General features: G+C 43.4%; 1 long non-coding RNA gene across 1 annotated transcript in view; it reads right to left on the bottom strand.

Annotated features, from left to right (window-relative positions):
* LOC308582217 overlaps window positions 1-20,028 on the bottom strand; it is an 82,909-nt gene extending 62,881 nt beyond the window's left edge. Inside the window, exon 1 of the long non-coding RNA XR_014005559.1 lies at window positions 19,958-20,028. This is a non-coding gene — a long non-coding RNA (uncharacterized lncRNA). The remainder of the gene's footprint in view (window positions 1-19,957) is intronic.
* Window positions 20,029-23,463: the final 3,435 nt, after the last annotated feature.

Below are 23,463 nucleotides of genomic sequence, written 5' to 3'. Positions count from 1 at the left end.
TTTCTTTGTCCCTATGTCAATCACAAATAAAAAAAATGGCTAGAATCTGTTCTGTTCCAAATGATGAGCTAGGCATTATGACTGCTACAACAGCTTTAGAGATGTTATAAAGCTTTTACACCAATTGGCAGCTTTTGCATCAACCATTACTTATTCCTGAGGGGAAAAACAGAGCTTTTGCAATTCTCTATGCAAACAAGTATGGCTATTATCTCATCCCCCCCTTCCCCCCCATAGGACGTTCTCAGCTGTTATACAGCCATCTCTTCACTGTCATGTTTTCATGTCACTGAAAGCTGGAGTAGTGGTAGTTTGCTACTCTTATCTATTATAAGTATATGAACAAGTGTGGGGGTTTTTGGGGTTTTTTTTTAGGAAAGTGGGTTTTCGCAGGGAGAGCAGTGGGGGAAAAATAAAAATCTCTCAGCCTAGAAATCACAGGACAAACCAAAGTGTGGATGAGCCCTAAACAGTCAATGCCGTCTAATCTGTCTGCAAGTAAATCAGGATGAACGTTCAATAAACTGGCCATCTGAAAATGCCCAAAAGCTTCCTGCAAACACCAGATATAATCAAACCTCTGCATAAGCTTTGTGCAAGCAAATCAGAATGAATGCTCAACAAACAGAAAGAGCCCTACCTGTCCACCAGCTACACTCCAGTCTCAAACCAGTTTGCCCAGTCCAGAGCATTGCATACCACACACACAGCAGAAAAACGGGCCTATGTGACCCGTGCACGCCACCCTAGAAGAAAACAAACCACCATGGTTATTCGATCATTCAGAGACGCTGTATGCAACAAAAAGATATTCAGCACATCATACTGTGCTACCATCATTATTAATAATAAAACAGAAATTCTGCAGTATGCAGTTAGTTAACTAAGAAAATAGGCCTGTCCGTGTTCTTAGTATTAAATTAAGTAAACACTTGGAGAACCACAAATATAAAAATTATTAAAGCAGGGGGGAATCTGGTGGAGGGGAAAAACGCACAGTCACGGGAGTGAAAATAAGGCAGAATACTAATCAATAATTAAGACATGGGCAGAAAATTGAGCAGAAAAAAATCAGCTACATTCTTTTTAAAAGAAAAACCTGGACTTTCTAGAACATCTAGTTATGGATCTTAAATATATGCTATATATAACCATCACTTCCTTCTGACTTGGATTTTCATTTTTCCATGCAGTGACCAAGTCTTTGGGTACTTGCTAATGCTAATCAGACATTCCTATAGACCACACACTGAATATAAAGATGAGAAATGTGAGCTATTTTTAGTGGTGACAACTCAAAGCTTGTCGCTCTATAAGAAAATGTCGTGTGTCCCCCCCCCCTTTATTTTAATACAGAAGCTGATCCAACCAAAGTTTGACATTCTGTGGATTAGGCCACAGACAGTTTTAAAAGTTCCTTGCTCCTCAGTTTAGCTTCATTTTATTTTAATCAGAAAAGAGACTGGCAAAAGAGAAGTATATTTTTGGATGCTTTGCTATTGAGCAATGCTCACCCTGCAGAACATGTGGGGTGTTAAGGACCCAAGAAGTAAATGTTTTATTCATTTACCTGTGAAATGAATTATTTCATCATTATAATTGAGAAGTATGTTAAGTGGCTTGGGAAACTCTGAAGGGATAAAATTTTTAAATTATTTTTGCAATAATTCTTACAGGTGAACTTCCTAAATGATTAACCATGTAAAAATTATTGCCTAAGTTACACACCCACACACACCCACACACCGTATATGCACTATATATATATACAGTGGTGCCCCGCAAGATGAAATTAATTCGTTCCGCAAGTTTTGTCGCCTAGTGAATTTTTCGTCTTGCGAATCACGAAATCCCATAGGAATGCATTGAAAATCAATTAATGCGTTCCTATGGTCAAAAAAAGTCCAAACAAAGCCAAATTTGGTACAACAACAGTTTATTAACTGCTCTTTAAAGTCACACATACTGTAAAGAGCAGTTCAAAAACTGAAGGGAAAATAAATTAACTTTATAAACAAAACATGTCTTTGTTTTTAGACAAAGGAAACAAAGTCGCGAGACGTTTTCGTCTTGCGAAACAAGCCCATAGGGAAATTCATCTTGCGAGGCATATATTTTCTTGGTTCACACACATAATCCTGTCTCTCATTCTGCCATGTACAATATTTGAAGTTCTGTCTCATCAAATTGTTTTGGTTTTACAAGGTAAATGTTTAGATATATAACCTACTCAGTTATGGTTCCCTATATCCTTTCTTCTCTCTAGCTCTCTGATAAGGTAAGTCCAGATCTCATCATGGGATGGCGAGTTGCCGTGACATTTTTCACAAGGGAAATGACAGGGGAAAGGTGCATCATGGTGGTTTAAGCACGTAAAAGATTAAAATGAGCACCGGGCCTTCCATTTTGCTTAATTTTAATTTGAGTTTCAAAGATTCACCCAGATAGTTTTTCTATTATGGCCGAACTTTCACATTATTATTATTTATTTTGCTTCCTTGCCTCCTCTATGCTATTTAAAACAAATTGTTTCCTTTCTTGCTGAGGGGAGGTGTTATATAGCCAGAAGTAAATAATATATAAAAAGAACAACAGACATTTTGTCCAAGAAGTAGACAAATACATTATATGTGCGGAACACACTTGTCTGTCTTAGAATCTGGATTTTATCAAGCTTATTTTAATACATTAATTTTTCAAGTAAAAAACAACAAAACCCACTCAATTCAATACATATTGAATCGTGTACTTAGAAGTAATGAAATTAGACCATGCAAAAGAGAGGCTAGAAAACCTAATAAAACCTGATGATTATGCTTACATTATAACTAGGGTAAACAAATTCTGCTTATCAGTAATGGAATGGGACCTCATGCAATTATTTTCCTAGCAGTTGTTATTTATGAATGACATTTTTTAAGGTTCTATTAACATCTTTTCAAAGATAATAAAGAGTAACATGTCCTTGCTTGCTAAGGGAGTTTCTATCTGCGTTGCTGAGGCGTTGTGAGGAGAGGGATGACTTGCCTAACACTTTTTTTTAATACGTGGGGGTTTTTTATTCTATTGAATCACAGTGTTCTTGTTAATTAGCTGTTCCAAAAACATTCACTCATACTAATGACTTTCAGTTGCTTAAATAACCAGGAATGTGAAAAAGCTATTTGCACATATGGCAACAGTAAATATGACATCAGATACATTAGCAGTCCACATAACCAAATATTCGGTATTCCCACGATGAAAGGACTACAGTTTCCTTTATTATTATATATTATTATTAATAATCCACAAACTCGTAAAATTGCACTCAGTCCCAGAAAGAGAGCCCATCTGCCATTGGGCATAGAGGGGGCAACTCAGGTAGCAGTGGCTGGAGGGTGATGATGGACATGAGATGATGGAGGACAACATTTTGTGTGCCACGCAATCTGACCTGGCTGCAGCCTATAAACTAGCCTGCTGTCCTCAGGTGAAGTGAACAACTCTGCCCCATCTCCAGTGTCAAGGGCCACAGCTGCACTATGCCTCTAAAGCACTATTAAACACTTGTGGCTTCTCCAAAAGAATACTGGTAACTGTAGTTTGTTAAAGATGCTGAGAACTGGTAAAGGTAAAGGGACCCCTGACCATTAGGTCCAGTCGTGGCTGACTCTGGGGTTGCGGCGCTCATCTCGCTTTATTGGCCGAGGGAGCTGGCGTACAGCTTCCGGGTCATGTGGCCAGCATGACTAAGCCACTTCTGGCGAACCAGAGCAGTGCACAGAAACGCCGTTTACCTTCCCACTGGAGCGGTACCTATTTATCTACTTGCACTTTGACGTGCTTTCGAACTGCTAGGTTGGCAGGAGCAGGGACCGAGCAACGGGAGCTCACCCCATCGCGGGGATTCAAACCGCCGACCTTCTGATCGGCAAGTCCTAGGCTCTGTGGTTTAACCTACAGCACCACCCTCAAAGAGCTAGAGCAGGCTTCCTCAACCTTGGCCCTCCAGATGTTTCGAGACTACAATTCCCATCATCCCTGACCACTGGTCCTGCTAGCTAGGGATCATAGGAGTTGTAGGCCAAAAACATCTGGAGGGCCGAGGTTGAGGAAGCCTGAGCTAGAGTTTTGAGAGTGATTTAGCATTCAATCCCTCTTCTCAGAGGAGTTGTAGCTTTGAGAGGAAACGAGGGCATCTCCTAACAACTCTCAGCATCCTTAAAATCACAGTCCCCTCAATCATTTGAGGGAAGCCATGTCTGTCAAAGCAGTATGTTAAGAACGTGGCCAAAGGAAGATTTCACTGCTAGTCTAGTTAACTTCTGTATGTAGAAAGTGGGAGGAGGAAGAAAGTCTCATCTTGACCTTTCCCTCATTCAGCAAAACATCTTGGGCCCTGCAAGGAAAGGGAGCTTCCTTAACTACTGTTTACCTTCCTTTACCTGTTGCTGGAATGTCCTGGACCACTTCATAAACCCAGCTCGAAAGGATCATGAGCCCGGTGCTATATTCAAAGGATTTACAGACACTTGAGAAGAAAAGCTGAACAACCCGTTGGGAACGTCAGGAGTTATGGGAAACATTTGTAAGAAATATAGCACCACCAAAACATGCAGGTGCTTTTGGACTTCAGTGCCACAGCCTTTGCCAGACACACGGCAGGCAGGATATATAGGTCACATCTCAGTCAAATGTGTCATGCACTTTCATGCTAATCACTCTAACGCCTCACACTCTGTAATCATTTTATCATTGTTAATTCTTTGGCAATTATCCTGATGAAAGGTTAAAAATGATCACAGCCATTTCTTCAGTCACACGAGGAAGGCTGGCTTAAAAACATTCTACTCTGGCTGCCTGATGATGATAGTGCCAGTTATTTTTAAATTATTTAAAGTAGCTTGGGAGTTTTTATTGAGAATTTTATATCTCAAAGCTGAGAAACAGGCCAGAGTGGTTTTCTTTTCTTTTTGAAACATTCCTTGCATTTTCAGCCTTTGTGGGAAATCACTAATACATGAAATGCCCATGTAGATAGTTATTATCTTTGGTCAAGGAGGCATTCAGCGAAGTAGGGCAGAAAAAAAAGGATGAAAGATGGAGAAGCTGATTAACGGAGCGATCTTCTGCATTTTTACTTCAAAGTAAGCCCTATTGCATCCATTTAGGCTTACTCCCTCAACAGTATGTCTGCAACTGGACCCCTGCAGCAAGGGTTCAAAATGAAAAATAATCAAGGGAACTGAAACAATTATATTGGGGTAGCCAATATGGTACCCTTCGGATGTTGCTGGATTCCACCTCCCACCACCCCCAGTCAGCAATAGTCAGGAATGATGGGCCTTATCCCATTTTCCAATGTGAGCACTAAGTAGTGATGACAGAGGCAAAGTGAAGGGTTGATCAGTGTGTAGCAAGATCTCTGACCTCTGCCCTTCCCCCAGGATCAGAATCTCATTCAGTTCTCCCTCCTCATAACCATGTGGACCAGAGGGCTCAAGATTTGATAGGAATGGCAAAAAAACCCCAACCTTTTCCTGGCAATACATACTTTTTCTGTTGGTGGCAACTTAACTTTCACCCAAGGCAGCCAGTTTAGACACTCCGATGGCTTGGAAAATGCAAGCCAGCCTTAAAGAACGCAAATAAAGCATAACATTTCTTTAGGCATATGCTGTCACCCACATTATACATATTTTATCAGAGCATCTTTCCACAGTGCTGACACACTATCATGTTTTATGACATTAAACTTTTATGGCTACTTGTACTCCCTGGCCTTATTCCTCAGTAAAGATTTACATGTCAGCGCAATGCCTCTTGGGAGTGGTCTATTTGTAGGTAATTTATTTATTAAAAATCCACCATATCGACTAATCCAGGCATGCAAAGAGGCTCAAAACGACTGCAAAGGACTGTACGCAATTCATTTTAACCCTTTAAAATATTAAAACAGTAAAATAAATTAAAAGCAGTATTACTATTAATGCTGCTAATACTTCAATAGATTTATTAATGGCCTTCTAAACCACAATCTCAAGGCGACATACACATAAGCTAATTAAAAGTAGTTAAAAAAACCAAAAAAACCGACAACATACTCTACGATAGAAATATTTATTTATACCCCGCCTATCTGACTGGGTTTCCCCAGCCACTCTGGGCGGCTTCCAAAAAAAGAGAAAGATTAAAAATACATTAAAACATCAGTCATTAAAAACTTCCCTAAACAGGGCTGCCTTCAGATGTCTTCTAAAAGTCAGGTAGTTGTTTATTTCCTTGACATCTGATGGGAGGGTGTTCCACAGGGCAGGCACCACCACTAAGAAGGCCCTCTGCCTGGTTCCCTGTAACTTTGCTTCTTGCAGTGAGGGGAACTGCCAAAAGGCCCTCAGCGCTGGACCTCAGTGTCCGGGCAGAACGATGGGGGATGATGGCAGTTGAAGTCCAACAATATCTGAAGGGCATCTCTTTGGTTAGCCCTGATTTAAAGAAGCACAACACATCAAGCTTGATCCCTACACCCAGAATAACAAGCCTGTCTAAACAGTACGCAATGCAAAGGTTTTCTCCCACACCTCTCCTTCTCTATTGAAGCAAGAAATAATTTAAACTACAGAATTTAGCGCTCCTTAAAAAGAAGAATAGTGCCCTCTTTACAACAAGCTGTTCTTCTTTTCTTTTCTTTTTTCTTTCCTCCCGTTTTTATCTCAGAATGTAAGTGGCTCTCGAGGCCAACATGCCGCCCAAACACAAAAATCTCTAGTGCTATCAGTGAAGTAATTTGGTCCACAATTCACCAGAAAAAAAACAATTCTTCAGAGGCCCGCAGTTGCCGTGTAGTGACATTTCACACAACCCAATTGACAAAATCCACAGAAAAGGCAGGTGCGTAGTGGAAAGGGACTGTTTCATCATCTCTTTTCCATTACTGAAACAACATTTTACATTTCTCCAGTGCCTGACAGGCATCATATCAGTTACATTACTACATGCAGTAATGCATTTCAGGAGTGTTCGTTCTTCTCTCTGCATGGCTAAATGTTTACAAGGGGGAGCAAGCACACTCATGTTCTCTATTGCTTTAAAAACCATCTCTGGCCATCCAGTGGCCTATTCAATTGCATTGCCTCAGTGGTAGCAGAATGGGATCCAAAGCCAATATTCACACTTTCCATCATTTGGCCTGCAACATTTTTCCCCAGAACACCACCACTAATCTGATCTCTTTTAAGTCTCTGAACCTTTTGAGTTACAGTGGTGCCTCAACTTCGGGTTACACTTCGGTTTACAAACTCCGCTAACCCGGAAGTAGTACCTCCGGTTAAGAACTTTACCTCACGATGAGAATGGAAATTGTGCGCCAGCGGCGCAGTGGCAGAAGCGGAAGGCCCCATTAGCGAAAGCGCGCCTCAGGTTAAGAACGGTTTCGGGTTAAGAAAGGACCTCTGGAACGAATTAAGTTCATAACTTAAGTACACAAATCTCATGGAATTGTAGAGTTGTAAGGGACCCTGCAGTGCCCTCTTGTGTTGGTGCCCAGTGTGGCAATACCAGTCACACTTTCCCAAAACCATCTCTGGAGATCCAACCTCTGCCTAAAAACCTCCAAGGAAGGAGAGTCCACCACCTCCCGAGGCAGACCGTTCCACTGTCGAATAGCTTAAAATGCAGAACAATGCAGAGCTCTGTAGAACCCAGAAACTTGCACATTTGTACACTATGAAAAGCTATTCCAGAGTAAAAATATACCACCTTGCTTGTTTTGAATTACATACCGTACAACCCTCTGACTCTTTACTCAGAAGAATGTTCCAGTGTGAACCTTAAGTTTCCATAGGATTGCAGCCTAACATCGGCTAAATTGCAGACTCCAATGACAGACTCTTCTGGATGGTTAGGGCAGATTATATGGTTCTAACAATGCCCAAGTTTATCACTAGCACAGTATGTCACCATGAGATGTATTCTAACCACGTGGTCGGCAATTGCAGAGGTTGCCGGGAACGGCATGATGAAAAGCGACAAAGAAAGCTCCAGCTGTGCACACCGTTCCCTTGTCCAAGGATAAATGGCTCCGTTGGATTTTGGCCATTATCTGCAGCTGAGTTATTGTTTTGCCAAACAACTTTGCTGCTCGCTGCAGCCAGATTACCCTGGCTGCCAAGAATGTGAGTTGCGGAATTGCCATGGCTAGAATGATGTACCCTGGTGCCACCTTCTCTGCCGGGGGTTGCTTCACCATGAACACCTGCATGACAGGCAGAAATTAAACAGGCGGTGCTTTTCTCTACCTGGAGAGTCAGAGTGCTGGAGAAAAAATTGCCTGCTATATGTCTACCTGTGAGACAGCTCTTAAAGTAGCCCAGCCCCTAAAAGGATTGACTTTGCATGGCAGATTTCACCAGTAGCTGTTGTCTGATAGCTCAGCTGGTTAAAAAGTGGTGCTGGGGTAACACCAAGGTTGCAGGTTTGATCCCTGCATGGGGCAGCTGCCTATTCCTGTATTGCAGGGAATTGGACTAGAAGATCTTTAGGGTCCCCTTCCAACTCAACAATCTTATGATTCTACGATAATGGAACTAATTGGCAACAATGGGTTAAAATGACTCCCTTATCAGCAAACCGCAGGGCAAGAAATTCCCTGCACAAGGCACCACCCACAAAACATGCTGTGTGAGCCACTCCATTTATTTTTCACAGCCTTCTGAAGATGTCAATTGGTACAAAGTCTAGGTTTGTTGTGCAATACAAATGTTGGCAGACTCAGGAGCAGAGTCACAGCCTGCTTTGAGTGATCACATCTCAGTAACACAGTCCTTGCCGTAAGAATATGGAGCCAAACGTCAGAGGCATTTCTACAGCATTGCCAGCGATCCTTTGTTTTAAGAGAGGACCCTTGTTCCAGGTAACCCCACAGCAGATGATGCACATTTATTATTTCTACACATCATCAACCATGCAGACAACACTTATTTCAGCAAAACCGTTTTGAGATCACCATCTCCAAATGACAGGCGTCTAAAAACTGCAAAGAAATTCCCCTTTCCCCCACAGCTTTTCAAAAGGCTGGGCCTCACAGGAGTTGGCTGCTTGTCTTGAAGCAACAGCGCAACAAAGAGACCCCCAGATATGAAAATGGCACTGTATGGAACCAAGAATCGATGCTTCAAAAGTAATAATGTTATAAGTAAACAACAGGGTGTAATATATATCTGGAGATGGCACACCGGCTGAAAGTCTGTTTTGGCTAATTTGTCTTTTTCAACTCTGTCCAATTAATCCGGTGTCCTTGGGAAGAGTGATAACCTTACAAGCCAAGTTGCTTACATGCACTACAGACTGATGGAACCTCTTTTGCCTGTGTAGCTGTTTTTTCGTTTACAGATTGCTAGCAACGCCTCCACTAGGTATGTCGGTTTCTCTTGAGTGTACAGGGTCGGAGCTGAGCACCAGAGCAAGTTGGGAGGGGTCATGACATGTTATAGCTGGGACCCTAACAGACCAATGGGGTGTAGTGGTTAGTGTTGTACTAGGACGTGGGAGATCAGGCATGAAGCTGACCTTAGATCAGTCACTATCTTTTGCATGTTCAGACCCAGAAACCTCCCCCCTAAATAAATTCACACCTGACTCAAATTTTGGTTTGGTTTTTGGCAGAATTTCGGCCACAACTTTATTGATTACAGAAAGTGACTGGTTGCATAGGCTCTGGTTTGACTAGCTCCCTGCCATGCAGGTAGCGCTGACCCCGGGCACCAGCATAGGTCAGCCAAGGGTGAACACCTGGATAAGCGGAAAGTCGGGAACAGGCTATCTCCGCCATCCAAATGCCCCCCTGGACTCAGGCATGGGCACAACCCCCTCTCAGGGGTTGACCAAACCATTGAGTCCCTGGATTCCTTTAACGGAATACCCTTCACATAGGGATGGCGAGAGCGTTCTCCCATCCCTATCACCTGAACCAGAGCCTATCCGCAACCTTACAAGTTGTGACGATTTGCTACGTGGCAGGCGAAAGCCAAATGGCAACAGCCAATCAGCCATGGGGAAAATTCCTGCCGTGCCTCTGTCTCAATGACAGACGACACACGACAGCATACCAAGGTAAAGTGCAAAGCCCTAAAAGTAAGGAGAGGTGGGCAGATGTTCTGAATGCACATGCTGAAAGAGGAAGCTCTGGGTCACATGCATGTTTGGACTGCCTCCCATTGGCCAGATTGCACCCAGCTTCGAGGGACCTACCAATCGGGTGTTGTGGCTGACCAATCGTACCCACCCACAACACAGGGTGTCAGTTTTCCAGGTCTCACCGCAATACGTGCCCTCTTTAAGGGAGGACCCAATTTAGCCTAACCTGCCTCAAAGGGTTGACAGACCCTCCAAGTGTCTCTATTTTCCAGTCCCAGATTTACAGAATATTCCACTGTTCCTTAGGACATCTCTATTTGCATTGGAGAAACGTTGGAGGGCATGGAATTATACGACCCCCTGAGCCAAGGAGATAAGTACAGTAACAATACAACATTTAGGAGACATCTGAAGGCAGATGTTTAATGTTTTATTATGTGTTTATATATGTTGGAAGTCGCCCAGAGTGACTGGAGCAACCCAGTCAGATGTGTGGGGTATAAAGAGTAAAATTATTATAATAATGGAATAGGAAATCCCTATTTTCATCAGAGAAATGTTGTTTTGGTGATAAAACAAGAAGGGGAAGAATTGTGTCCATCACCTTCAGCTCTTTGAAAGACAGGGGAAATATACATGTAATAATAAATAACTAAACTTCCATACTGTGCGGAATGTACAACAAAGCACAAAATTGGTTGTACATTCAAAGGACTCCTATACCACTTTAATAGCCATGACTTCCCTAAAGAATCCCGAGAACTGCAGTTTGTGGGTAAAAGATTACTAGGCTCCATAGTTGTTACTTTCCATTAAGAACCATCCAATTCACCAAACAGAAGAGATCACACAAATGCCATGAGGTAGGACTTTCTTCTCTGGCTCTGTGATGTGTGTCCTGATTTGTGACCTGCATGTTAAAGAGCTCATTACCGATGCCCCACGCATCCATTCCCCCAGTAAGTGCTAACGTTAAACTTTAAAGAAGGAATGTTATATTCTTGAAAGATGAATTTATTAAATCAAGTCCTGACCTTTTCAAGCTTACGCAGGCAGAGTATTACATTTTAAGCACACAAAGGCAAAATTCTCCCCATATCGTTCCTTGTCTCCTTATAGCATATTGTGTCATCAACAAATTTCTTATCTTATTTTTAAAGGCACAACTCAAAGTGCCCAATTCAAAGTGCTGGTTTAGACATGTAAAACGTTGCCTCCTCCCATATGAACTGACCCAGATCCTGCAATCATCATCTGAGGTCCTTCATCATGTGCCTCTTCCATGAGAGGTCCAGAGGGTGGCAACACGAGAGTGGGCCTTTTCTGTAGTGGCTCCCCTTTTGTGGAATGCTTGCCTGATGCCTTCATTGCATATCTTTAGTTGCCAGGGGAAAATTTCCCTCTTTAATCAGGCCTTTGACCTTTTAACTAGTGGTGGCCTTTAACTGTCTGTGGGTGGGATGATTTTTAATGTATTTCTTTTCCTACTTGGTTTTAATGTATCTAGGTTTTTGGTTTTTTGTAAGTCACTTTGGGTTGCCCTGGGCAAGATGAAGTGACTAACACATTTAATAATTTAATTTAATTTAATTTAATTTAATTTAATTTATGCTTTAAATTCTACAAGGCAGGCTTAAGCAGTATGTGGACCGAGAACTCCCAGAAGTGCAAGCTGGATTTCGAAGGGGCAGAGGAACCAGAGACCAAATTGCAAACATGCGCTGGAGAAAGCTAGAGAGTTCCAGAAAAACATCTACTTCTGCTTCATTGACTAGGCAAAAGCATTTGACTGTGTCAACCACAGCAAACTATGACAAGTTCTTAAAGAAATGGGAGTGCCTGATCACCTCATCTGTCTCCTGAGAAATCTCTATGTGGGACGAGAAGCTACAGTTAGAACTGGATATGGAACAACTGATTGGTTCAAAATTGGGAAAGGAGTACGACAAGGCTGTATATTGTCTTCCAGCTTATTTAACAAATATGCAGAATTCATCATGCGAAAGGCTGGGCTGGATGAATCCCAAGCCGGAATTAAGACTGCCGGAAGAGGACTTCCGGGTTGGCGCCATCGCCGAATGGCGGACTCCCTCCGAGCTCCGGAGGGAGTCTGCTCGGCAGGGGCTGGGTCCTACCGCGCCGGTGACGCGGGGACCCTTAAAAACCACGGGCACGGAGCCCGTGGACATGGGGACTCGGCTGGTACCGTTAGCGCCCTCCCGACTCGTGAAGGAGCCTTTTTAAAGGCTACGGATCGGGTGCCGGGGAGCGGCGTGGTGCTGTGAGTCTATCGCTTCCCCTGCCGAGTGCAGCCGCATGCCATTCGTCGGAGAGCGCTGGCTTCTTCCATTGGAAATTCGGACATTTAGCAACAACCCGTGAGTAATTGGGTAACCGGGTATAAAAGGAGAAAAAAAAGGAATTTTTTTTCGGATTCGGCACGAGCGGGGGGGATCTAAAAAGGAAGTCAGTCCCCCCCCCGACTGTAAACACGCTAAAACAAGGACTGGGAAACCAAGATCGATTCAGAAGTTTATTGCTGACAAAAATGATCAATTCCACGATGGGATATTATAAGAATTGTGCTGGAGGAGAAAAGTCGAGGGCGAGAGGGAAAAGGCAACCCCCCCCCCTGGGAACCAGGGCGATTCGGAGAACCTGGCGGAGAGAGACGGAGAATTTGACAGCTGTCAAAGTAGCTGTCAAATCTCGAGAACATAAAGAGGATTTTGTTACAAGTATTTTGCTGGTTAATTTTGTTACAATTGGACATAAATATGGATACAAAATGTCGGGGGGGGGAAGAAACAACAACTTGACTTTTGGATTAGAGGACACAAAGTTGCTGCAACCCCCCTAGAGGGGTTTCGGGACATTACAAGTGGCGTATGTGGAAAACTACTCCGGGATGTGCACAGGTCTTATCTCCTGGGAAAGCAACAAAACTGAAATATTATTTTGTCTACAGAGGTGTTCACAATACAATAGAATTTTTCTATAGAAGCAAGGAAAGAATTGGACGTATGTTTTTGTTCCTGAATAACAAACCTCTGTAGAGATACTAGATTTCGGAATAAGAATGGTTTTGCAGCTGAACAAGACAGAAACCTGAGAAAGTAAGAAACAAAAGAGCAAAGGACCAACTACGTCACGGAAAGAACAATGGGAGGAGCAACAAGGACCAAGGAAAATTAAAGGCCTCTACCAGACTGGATTTTTGAAGTTAAACATCATCAAAATAAGCAAATTTAAAGAAAACCGGCAAGATGGACTGAGAAAAATTTGGCTGTGGACTTGAGACCTCCAGGCCAACAACATACAGACTGATGGACATGGGGAATCCAAACCGGGGAAGGGAGGGGGAATTTTAGAATCCAAAGGCTATGTAACCAACTTTTTGAATCTTCTTCTATCTTTTATCTTCTATCTTTCTATATAACTTTGGTATTTTGATTTAACATGTTTTTTTGGGGGGAAAGGGGGAATTCGTGGAAGGAAACGGGGTAGATCTTGGGGGGGAATTTTTTTCTTTTTTTTTCTTTTGTTAAGGATATTGTAATTTAAATTGGCTAATAGGTACAACATATTAGGTTTGAATTGGGAATGAGAGCTTGTGGAACTAACTTAGGGAAAGGGGAATACAGTCGGGAGGGGGAGGAGGGAGTCCCAGAAAGAAGGTTATGAAAATAAGGGTTTAAAGTGGGTCTTTTTATTTATTTCTTTTCTTTATCTTTTTTATCCTTTCTATTCTGTTATTATTGGAAATTTTAATAAATATGATTAAAAAAAAAAAAAGACTGCCGGAAGAAATATCAACTACCTCAGATATGCAGATGACACAACCTTGATGGCAGAAAGTGAGGAGGAATTAAAGAACCTTTTATTGAGGGTGAAAGAGGAGAGCGCAAAATATGGTCTGAAGCTCAACATAAAAATAATAATTAAAAAAAACGAAGATCATGGCCACTGGTCCCATCACCTCCTGGCAAATAGAAGGGGAAGAAATGGAGGCAGTGGGAGATTTTGTTTTCTTGGCTTCCACGATCACTGCAGATGATGACAACAGTCACAAAATTAAAAGACGCCTGCTTCTTGGGAGAAAAGCAATGACAAACCTAGAAAGCATCTTAAAAAGCAGAGACATCACCTTACCGACAAAGGGCCGTATAGTTAAAGCTATGGTTTTCCCAGTAGTGATGTATGGAAGTGAGAGATGGACCATAAAGAAGGCTGATCGCCGAAGAATTGATGCTTTTGAATTATGGTGCAGGAGGAGACTCTTGGGAGTCCCATGGACTGCAAGAAGATCAAACCTATCCATTCTGAAGGAAATCAGCCCTGCGTTCTCACTGGAAGGACAGCTCCTGAAGCTAAGGCTCCAGTACTTTGGCCACCTCATGAGAAGAGAAGACTCCCTGGAAAAGACCCTGATGTTGGGAAAGATTGAGGGCAGAAGGAGAAGAGGACGACAGAGGACGAGATGGTTGCACAGTGTTCTTGAAGCTACCAGCATGAGTCTGACCAAACTGCGGGAGGCAGTGGAAGACAGGAGTGCCTGATGTGCTCTGGTCCATGGGGTCACGAAGAGTTAGACACGACTAAACAACAACAACACATTTAATAAACAACAACAATAATTACTGAAGAAGAGGAACAACAACAAACAACAACAACGGTTAGGTGACTATTAACCCAGCAAAAATGAAAATGAAAATTCAACTCTAAGCACACAGTTTTGCCATACAGTGGTGCCCTGCAAGACGAAATTAATTCGTTCCGCAAGTTTTGTCGTCTAGCGAATTTTTCGTCTTGCGAATCACGAAATCCCATAGGAATGCATTGAAAATCAATTAATGCGTTCCTATGGTCAAAAAAAGTCCAAACAAAGCCAAATTTGGTACAACAACAGTTTATTATCTGCTCTTTAAAGTCGCACATACTGTAAAGAGCAGTTCAAAAATTTAAGGGAAAATAAATTAACTTTATAAACAAAACATGTCTTTGTTTTTAGACAAAGGAAACAAAGTCGCGAGACGTTTTCGTCTTGCGAAACAAGCCCATAGGGAAATTCGTCTTGCGAGGCAAATCGAAAACGGAAAAACCTTTCGTCTAGCGAGTTTTTTGTCTTGCGAGGCATTCGTCTTGCGAGGTACCACTGTATAATGAATGATTGCTTTTTAGATGTGATGCTAAAATTGGGATTGTTTCCTTTCAACTAGGTTCATGGGTGTAGCCAGGATTTTTGTTGGCAGGGGGCAGGACTTTTGTTAGGGGGGCAGAACCTCAGCTATGTTTTGTTATTTATTTTTATTGATTTAAGGGGGAGCAGCTGCTCCTCCCTGCCCCCCTTGGCTACGCCCATGACTAGGTTGAATGTAACAACTGAAAATCAGTATTAGATTTAATTTAACAACAACAGCAACAATATCTGGAGGGTCACAGGTTCTCCATTCCTGATTTAAGCTAAGTTCAGAGTGGAGTCCTCGATGAAGATGCCAGAGGCTGAACCTGAGATGATTTGCATGCAGAGGGGTGCTTGTAACATTAGCAAGGCATAAGCAATAGCTTTGAGTTCTTATAAGCTGCTACATCAGAATATGGGTTTAGATGCACATTTATTAATTTTTTAAAAGTTTTGAAAGCTCATTAAAATTGACATGAATCAGAAAGATTGCAGCTGGAATATATGTTCTTCTATATGTTCCCATTACAAAGTAAGGTTATTTTTCTTTTTATACCACATTTTGGTCAGCCAGAGAGATAAGTCTATCCCTCAGAGATATAGTTGTGAGACTTCTGCCGCCCTAGATAAAACCACAACCATTAGAAAGCGATCAGATGAGAGCTGAAAAGTGGGGATAAGGGTAAGCAATAATACCCATATGAAACATCCATATCTATCTTGTGTGCGTGCGTGTGGTTGCGTGTAGATTTATTTTCACACTAATTGCATTTTCTAACTTTAAAACGACCCACCCCCAAGACTTAGAAACAACAATCCTGGGACAGTTTTTAATTGTGCTTAAGAATATTCTTCTTTTTCTTTGACAAAGGCTAAACACCCCCAGAGAACATTTCATTCCTGGGTGTAGTTCTGTTTACTGAGGCCTGCTGTCCCCTGCTTTGATATTTTCATATTTGTAAAGCCTGAGATAATCTTATTTGTTCATGTCTGAACAAATCACCGCACATGATCTTTCTCAAGGGACTCTAGCTTTTGTGTGTGTGCAAACCAAGAGCAATAGAAATAACCTTTACTTACAATCTCAAATTGCAGAAATATAAACCATTTTTCAGATGCATGCACACGTACATTCACCTATCTATATATAAGAGAAGAGCAGGGGAGAAAGACAGCTTATGCTGCCTAAATGAGAAAGTTGAAGAATTGCATCCAGCTTTCTCAAACCAGGTATCAATGGACTGAATTTCTGGTGGAACTATTTTTTCGTTTTCAGTAATTAATCTGTGCATTTAGTTCCAGTGGACAAGTCTGGTGCCGCAGCCAAATTTCATTAGTACATGTGCCAAGTTGTACACTCAGCCGCTGGTACATGGTCTTATGGGAACCAGATGTGCTTGCTCATGCTGATAGATGGGATTGCAACAGTTTTCCCCCAATCCCGGAAGAAATTTATGGGAGCGATCGCGACTGCAGGAAGCATTGCAGCCCTGTGAATGACTTCCAATTCAGATATTATTTCTTTCATGTGATGGCAGGCCTGGTTGTTAAAGGAGGAGATGCCCAAGTCCTATAGCCTTTTAAATGTGTCTGGAAAGAGGGAGTTACCATTTCGCTGTTTTGTTTTTAACTATGTACTTGTTTTGATTTTTTGGTGAATAACTAACTTATTGGGTTGTTTCCATTTTTATTTTATGTATTTTGTGTTTTTATGTTGTGGCCGCCCTGAGACCTGTGGGTATAGGGCAGTATACAAATATAATTTAATCACAACAATAATTATTTTATAATTCAAATGGGGCCTGCGGATTAGGACAAATGGCCATCCGGTAAATGACATTACTCTTTTGGTGATCTTAGTTCCTGCTAAAGATATACTGTCATGAGCACTGTAAACTTAAGTCAGTCTCGGCCTTAAACTGGGAACCCTTCCAGAGAAACGCATTAATTAAACAGCTGAGTTAAACCAAGAGTGATTTTTTTATTTAAGATGTTGACGGTCTCCTGGCGTCTTGAATGATGGTCATTGACTTCAACTCACTGTGAATTAGCCCACTGACACTCTTAACACAGTGGCCATTGGTAGCTACCTGTTATACCCCCTTTCTAGTTATCTACTGAAGCACCTGGCAACACACTCGACAACTTACGGCAGCCATAACAGGCTTTGGTGAGGTGTGCAGGTTTGCTAAGCACCATGATGTAAACTGACGGAGAGGCAGTTAATTTCATTCACATTGATTAAAAAGAAAGAAAGGGGCAGCTGGCATAAACCCGAGGTGTGATTCGCTGTAATAAGATGTTTTAATAATTCAGAGCACTTAATTGCAAAATGTTGACACTATAATATGAAACGGCTTCTGCTATAAACGCCAATATAGTTTCCCATTAATAATTTTTAGGGAATATGTGTGAGGATTCAGGTAAGAGATTTTCAATTTCATCCTTGGAGCAGCTCACTTCAAGTGATGTCAAGACTCGTACCTGGCTTCTAGTTAATATATGTGATGTCTAGTCCTAAGTCCGTGGTGGAAAGAATCTATACATTGCCCTATTTATTTTTTTGTTCATTTTTCCACACAAAATGGAGGTCAGCAAACTGACAGTTCTGACAGCCAGCCCAGCTTCTCTGAATACTACAAGTGCTTCTTGTTCTTCTTCCTCCTCTCCTTGCCAGACAGAAATTTCATACAGGGAGCAGTAAAAAGAGTGATGTTGGGATATGTTATTGAGGAAACACCATCAACCACTGCTGGAGAAAGCCCCAGCATTTCCAAGTAGGACTGGAGGAGGTCCCTGTCTAAAATAAACACTGCTAGTCAGAGTTGATAGGACTGAATTGGATGTGAAGTCCAAGCCTGAATGCAAAGTCCAAGAATTGTTTCTGTTATTTGTAAAATTTATATCTTCAGGGCAATCTGTGTAAGAAACTGAGACTCCAGACGCCCCAAGTGTCCCTGTTTTCCAGGAACAGTCTCGGATTTACAGAAGCCATCCCAATTTCTGATTTGATCCCTGAATGTCCCACTTTTCCTTAGGACGTCCCTTTGTTCATCTGAGAAATTTTGAAGGGTATGGAGTTATGTGACCCTCGAGCCAAGGAGATAAATAACTATACAACCTTAGCAAACATCTGAAGGCAGACCTGTATAGGGAAGTTTTTTAATGTTTAATGTTTTATTCAGGGCTTTTTTCAGGGGGAACTCACAGGAACTGAGTTCTGGCACCTCTCAGGTGGGTGCCATTGCCATTCTAAGCAAATGAGGGAGGTGTTCATGGTGAGTTCTGGCACCTCTTATTCTAGAAAAAAAAGCACTGGTATTATTATATTTTTTATATATGTTCGAGGCTGCCCAGAGTGGCTGGGGCAACCCAGTCAGATGGGCAGGGTATAAATAATAAAATTATCATTATCATTATCATTATTATTATTATCATTATTATCAAATGAGATGTTATTTTCATCAGAGAAATGTTGGCGGGTATGTGTCGCACAATAAAATAATAGAACAAACATTAAAGCCCCACAAAACAGCACAAAAAGCTTTGACTCTAAATGAGCGCAGTTTGTTTAAAAGTCCACTTCATGTTTCCCCAGCAGTTTTAGCATAACTGGACCCTGATGCAGATCTGGCCTAGGTTTTACTTAGGACACCAGTTCCCTTATCTCTCCACAAGCTGGACACAAGTTTTCCTCAAAGTATTTGTCTGAGACCACAGTTGCAGTAATAATACCACGTGCCACTTAGACCCACTGTCTTCATTTTCCTGGGCTCATCTGTGGATTCTTACAAGCACCTGTGGGTATTCAAAAGGATGTCCTCCCAAGGATGTTGGATTTCAACTTCCACCACCCACCGCCATCCTGGCCAGTGGTCAGGGATAATGGGAGTCGTCCTTAGTGATCAGCTCTTTAAACAATCTTGTTCCCACATTTGGAAGATGAAGGCTGTTAGAAGCAATCTACTTTTGTGTTGTTCTTTTAATCCTACATTTAAAAGGAAACTTGCAATATAGATTACTCCCTGGCACCAGAAGCCCACGCTCCCCTCTCTCAGCTTTTAAGCAAAGTCTCTTTGCAGGCTTTCTAATCTCTCATTCACATGAAGAGCAAAAACCCACCAGCCTAATCTGGTTTTGGATTCAGGTTTCTGGCTGTTGTCCCGGTGTGCTCTTTGGCAGAAGACTTTGAACACGCTCTGCACGTTTGGGCTTTAAATAGAAATCCTTTCTCTGCAAAGCTATTTTGGGAGAAGGTGGGGGGGGGTAGTGAAATTCAAAAGGGGCAATAAAGGGGGGGGTCGTTCTTTGCCAAGGCAGAACAAAAACAAAGGACCTGAAAGACAAAACTGAACATTAAAAAGTTTTGTAGTCTAATCCCTCTCCACTTGAACCCCAGCCCTTAATTTCCAAAGGTCAAATTTATATCCAGTTTTCATTATGCCATGATATAGGGACAGCGGAAACACTTCCTAAAGTTATTTCTGTGAAGGAAGTCATGTCCAAAATCCAGAGAAACACACAGTGTCTGGCCCATTATCAGCTATTGAACTTTATTCACGTTTTTAGATCAATAAATATAATAGAATATTATATCAGACTCGATGCCACTAATTCCAGTGAAATATTTTGAATCTAGAGTCTATTCCAAAATAATACAGTGGTGCCTCGCAAGACGAAATTAATTCGTTCCGCAAGTCTCTTCGTCTTGCGGTTTTTTCGTCTTGCGATGCATGGTTTCCCATAGGAATGCATTGAAAATCAATTAATGCGTTCCTAGGGAAACCGCCTTCAGACCAGGTCCAGGGACAGTCTGTCCCCGGACCTCTTCTGAAGGCTGGGGGGGGGGACAAGGGCTTTTCTTCCCACCCCCAGCATTTTAAAAACCCCTGGGACAGCGGAGGACTTCTCCGCTGTCCGGGGCGATCTTAAAATGCTGGCGGGCGGCATTTTAAAATCGCCCCGGACAGCGGAGGACTTCTCCGCTGTCCGGGGCGATTTAAAAGCCCCTGGGAAGGCAGGCAGGGGGGACAAAGACTTTCGCCCCCTGCCCGCCTTCAGAAGGTGTTCCCGCCCCCCGCCCCACTTCGGAACAGCTTTCCGAAGTGGGGCGGCTGGGGCAGGTGTCCCCGCCCCCCCGCCCCACTTCGGAACAGCTTTCCGAAGTGGGGCGGCTGGGCCAGGTGTCCCCGCCCCCCCTCCCCACTTCGGAACAGCGTTCCGAAGTGGGGCGGATGGGGCAGCTGTTCCCGCCCCCCCCTTCGGAACAGCGTTCCGAAGTGGGGCGGATGGGGCAGCTGTTCCCGCCCCCCTCCCCCCTTCGGAACAGCGTTCCGAAGTGGGGCGGATGGGGCAGCTGTTCCCGCCCCCCCTCCCCCCTTCGGAACAGCGTTCCGAAGTGGGGCGGATGGGGCAGCTGTTCCCGCCCCGCCTCCCCCCTTCGGAACAGCGTTCCGAAGTGGGGCGGATGGGGCAGCTGTTCCCGCCCCCCCTCCCCCCTTCGGAACAGCGTTCCGAAGTGGGGCGGATGGGGCAGCTGTTCCCGCCCCCCCTCCCCCTTCGGAACAGCGTTCCGAAGTGGGGCGGATGGGGCAGCTGTTCCCGCCCCCTCCCCCCTTCGGAACAGCGTTCCGAAGTGGGGCGGATGGGGCAGCTGTTCCCGCCCCCTCCCCCCTTCGGAACAGCGTTCCGAAGTGGGGCGGCTGGGGCAGATGTTCCCGGCCCCCGCTTCGGAACAGCGTTTTAAAATGCTGGGGGTCGGCAGCGAACGCTCCCGACCCCCAGCATTTTAAAATCTCCCCGGGACAGGGGGAGATTTTAAAATGCTGGGGGTCGGCAGCGCTTCGCTCCCGACCCCCAGCATTTTAAGATCTCCCCGGGACACGGGGAGATTTTAAAATGCTGGGGGTCGGCAGCGAACCCTTCGCTCCCGCCCGCCAGCATTTTAAGATCGCCGGGGCAGGCGGGGGGAAGGCAGGCGGGGGGGGAGCAAAGACTTTTGCCCCCCGCCGGCCTTCAGAAGAGGTCCTCTTCTGAAGGCCGGCTGTGGGCGAAAGTCTTTGCTCCCGACCGCCAGCATTTCCCTATGCAAGCCCATAGGGAAATTCGTCTTGCGAAGCGCCTCCAAAACAGAAAACCCTTTCGTCTTGCGGGTTTTCCGTCTTGCGAGGCATTCGTCTTGCGGGGTACCACTGTACTTTAAAAAATCTGAATTTCATATTGACTTCTTAACCTTAATAGCTTTCCCCCTTTAGTGATGAAATGGATTCAAGAGACTAAATTTCACAGCACACATTCTTTTTTAGCCAGACAAGGGGACTTTCCAAACTTTCCCTTTTTCTCGTGATTTCTCTTCTTGCTATTAGAATGGGATTATTTACCATTTGTTGACATCTAGGATGCAATGTAGCCTTGATATTAGCGAAGCAATAACCGCAATAATGAGGTAGGAAGTTATATTTGTATTTGTGTAGCTTAGAAAAATCTAATCCTCAAGTGCTGCAGTTTGTTTGTTTTTTAAACAATTTAGGAGGCATATTGCACAACATGAAAGAGCACATTCCCATGTCTTGCTCGGTCTGCCCAACAGCGCCCCACTGAATGAGAATCGGAAAACTGGTTTTGCACAGATTCTTGTTAGAACGAACAGAAATTTGGCTGCTAATAATGTAGCCTTGTCAGCTTTAGGCTTAAGCCAGAACACATAAAGCTGGAGATAAGATTATAGCCCTTGCTTGCAAGCTCTGGTTCTGTCTACTGGTAATTGCCACACATGATGCGTTTATGCATTGTGCTCAACATCCCAGAATAAGCAAGCAAATTGGGCATCAACATATGAATGGAATTTACTCACGGAATCCAAGCCGTGGTCCCGCCAGCAAATTAAATGGTTGGGATTACTTACTAGTTTGATTGTCATTATAATGCAATGATTTCTTCCCACCATCTCCTCTGGAACAAGGACTGTCCACCATACACTCTTCATGATCAGGAGTGATGGTAGCAACTTGCTTAGCAGCCGCAAGGAAAAAAAGAATGTTCAATATGAACATTCAAAGCGATAGATATGCCATCTCCCCTCTTCCACATACATTCTGCAGACTATCTAAATGAAATTTGGAACCCTTGGAATAACCATTATGTGACGGTGTAATGTTCTTTCCAGGGAATGGCTGGGAAGGAAGGAGCCAGGCTTCAGGGAATTGGCTTCCTACCCTCTGGCCAGGAATGATAAGATCAAATGGAAGGAATGTCTTACCAGTTAGACTCTTTAATAATCACAGCAAGAGAACAAAGGACACATCTCCTAGAAATGGCGGTGCTCCCAGTTAAGGTTCACTCCGTTGCTTTGTCCCTATTAATATATGTCACTCCTACATCTTGTAACCTGAGCTTATACCCTCTGTGCTTTCTGTTCTAACACTTTCTGAGCTGTTTGTGTCTTTGGGGAAGGGGAGTGAATGCTGTCCAGAGACTGTGAATCTGTTAGCTCTTTCTCTTCTAGTGTTTCATAGAATCATAGAATCATAGAGTTGGAAGAGACCACAAGGGCCATCGAGTCCAACCCCCTGCCAAGCAGGAAACACCATCAGAGCACTCCTGACATATGGTTGTCAAGCCTCTGCTTAAAGACCTCCAAAGAAAGAGACTCCACCACACTCCTTGGCAGCAAATTCCACTGTCGAACAGCTCTTACTGTCAGGAAGTTCTTCCTAATGTTTAGGTGGAATCTTCTTTCTTGTAGTTTGGATCCATTGCTCTGTGTCCGTTTCTTCTCCTAGCTGTTCACCATCCAGTATTTCCCAACTTCTGCCTTCTGAACTGTGCCCCTCTGCAAACCACTGTTCCAAATCTATACTGTCCTCTGGCTCCTGGGAAGATTCAGGATCAGGGGGAGTGGGAGGCTCCCACCATTCTTCCTCAGTGCAGCCCTCCTCAGCAAAGGCCCGGATGGATGGATGGATGGATGGATGGATGGGTGACCACAAGCCACTAAAGGGAATGTTGCCATCTCTACAAGCAAATGTGCTACTCAAATGACCTGTGAATGAGGTCACAAATGGCAAAGGTGGATGGAGTAGGTGGCTTGTCACTAAAGTGGAAACATTAAAACAGCAACAGATACAATCAAAACAAACTCATGTGGGGGGTTATGGGAGGGACAG

The sequence above is a fragment of the Podarcis bocagei genome (genome assembly GCF_964188305.1).
Source record: "Podarcis bocagei genome assembly, chromosome: 1".
Classification (NCBI taxonomy): Eukaryota; Metazoa; Chordata; class Lepidosauria; order Squamata; family Lacertidae; genus Podarcis; species Podarcis bocagei.
Note: the sequence above shows the minus strand (reverse complement) of the source record. Positions and strands in the feature narration are given on the sequence as shown.